The sequence below is a fragment of the Carlito syrichta genome, unplaced genomic scaffold (genome assembly GCF_000164805.1).
Source record: "Carlito syrichta isolate Samal-C Ts95f unplaced genomic scaffold, Tarsius_syrichta-2.0.1 Scaffold316208, whole genome shotgun sequence".
Classification (NCBI taxonomy): domain Eukaryota; kingdom Metazoa; phylum Chordata; class Mammalia; order Primates; family Tarsiidae; genus Carlito; species Carlito syrichta.
The window spans coordinates 318,238-320,589 of NW_007260304.1; positions in this window are offsets into that span (position 1 = coordinate 318,238).

A 2,352-nucleotide genomic window follows, 5' to 3' on the forward strand; every position below is an offset into this window, starting at 1 on the left:
CAAAAAAAAAAAAAAAAAAGAAACCATCAGGAGAGAAGGGAGACAGCCCACAGAATGGGAAAAAAATATTTACCAACTGTGTATCTGACAAGGGCCTAACATCCAGGATCTACAAGGAACTCAAATAAGCTGAAAGGAAAAAAAAAAAAAGCCCTATTAAAAAATGGGCAAAAGACATCCCAAAAGAAGATATACAAGCAGCCAACAGATACATGAAAAATTTCTCAGCCTCAGTACTTCTCTTATTCATGGGCTATTGCAATGATGAGGGGTTCTCTCAACACCAGACTTTACCAGAGGGTCCTCTTTTCTTTTTCTCTTTCTTGATCCTGTTCCATGGGGATTTCTATGTTTCTCAACATGGGCCAAATGGGGCTTTGGGTGGGACATTTCTTTACAATGTGGGACTGCTCTGTTCATCTTGGGAATATTGGCATCCCTTTCCCTCATCCATTAAACATCAATGGCAGCTATATCACTCTGGACGAGGAAAAATAACACGCATAGTCAGACCCTTTCAAACATCCCCGGATGGAGAAGGCGGGAAACAGGAGTAGGACTCCCCCTTGTTGGGAACCAGTGAATGAAATTCAGGAGAAACAGGATGGTGTTGTAGTTCATGCCCGTGATCTCAGCACTTTGGGAGGCTGAGATGGAAGGATTGTTTGAGCCTAGGAGTTTGAGACCAGCCTGGGCAACAGTGAGACTTTACCTCTACAGAATCACAAAAATTACCAAGTGTGGTGACACACACCTGTAGTCCCAACTACTCAACAGGCTGAGGTGGAAGGATTGCTTGAGTCCAGGAGGTCAAGGCTGTGGCGAGCCATGGTCCTGTCACTGTACTCCAGCCTGGGTGACAGAGTGAGACAGAATAAAAAAATAAACAAACAAAAAACAACAACACAAAGGAACTAAAAAAAGGAGGAGAAACAATATTCTTCCTCTCCCTCCTCCCTGACCTCAGGCCTGTCCTCTGTCCATGGGCGGCACAGCTGCTGTGGGAACGATGAGTGAGACCAGCTGACCTGCAGAGGCCCTGTGCAGCCTGCATTCCCGTCTCCCAGAGTCTCTCCCATGTGGTCCTATGGCTCCTTCTTCCCATGGTCCTCGCCTGGGACCAAGACCAGGGCTGGGCATAAAGACGTGTCCACAATGATTATTTTTATCATTATTATGGTAAAAGTTTAATCTATCTTTTCCCTACTAACATGGCAGGGCCCCTGGATCACAGACCAAAATCATGGACCTACTTCTGTGACATCCCTCCCCCCCCCTTGTCCTTGAACCGTCTTTGGGAGAAAGCGGTGGCGTCCTTTGCCAGGGTAACAGAAAGTAGAGTATGCTCGGTATAGCTTTGGCCGGCCGCTGGCGACTACTTGGTCTGTGTCCCACTGTGCTCTTGGCTGGCCTCACAGCTGCAGTAAAAATAACGCAAACCCTTCCATTCCGCAGCCTGTTTACTCTCCCTGTTTGTCCCTTTCCTTCCTCCCCAAGACCTGACTGACCTACACGGTTTCTCCTGAATTTATTCATTTAACTTCTATTTTTATCTGGCTAACCTTGATGCCATTCTCATCCTCATACATACACATCTGTCATGAAGTGATCCTTGCAACTCAACATGTGTGTGTTCCTTTCTTGACTTATGCCCTAATTTTCGTGAGGCACACACCCGCTTCTATTTTTAAGAAGTTTTCTAATTCTCCTCTTTCCACTTTATAGAGAAGAGGGTGCCTTCCAGGGTTTGGACAGCCCAGCTCTGCTTGGTCACTTTGAGCAGTGAATAGATGACTTCTTTTCTTCTTCTTCATCTTCCCCCTCCTTCTCCTCCAACTCTTCCACATCCTTCTCCCCATCCTCCTCCTCCCTCTCCCCTTCCTCCTCCTTCTCCTCCTCCTCTTCCTCCTCCTCCTCCTCCATCTTGTCAGGGTCTCACTCTGTTGCCCAGGCTAGAGTACAGTGATGCAATCATGACTTACCATAGCTTCGACCTCCTGGGCTCAGGTGATCTATCTCAGCCTCCCAAGTAGCTGGGACTATAGGCATTCACCATCACACCTGGATTTTTAATTTTTTTTGTAGAAGTTTTGCTGTGTTGTCCAGGCTGGACTTGAATTGTTGGGCTCAAACAATGTCCCTGTCTGAGCCTTCCAGAGTGCTGGGATTCCAGGCATGAACCACCACACCTGGTCTAAAATTTTTCATGTCAACAATTGATATCACATTTCAGTTTTCAGCTAAATATACTCATTTAAATCAACATTTTGCACAAGCAAAAATAAAATTTTAAATCAATGAAGGAAAGGTGCATATAGGACATACAACTCTTGAACATGGATTCTACATGTT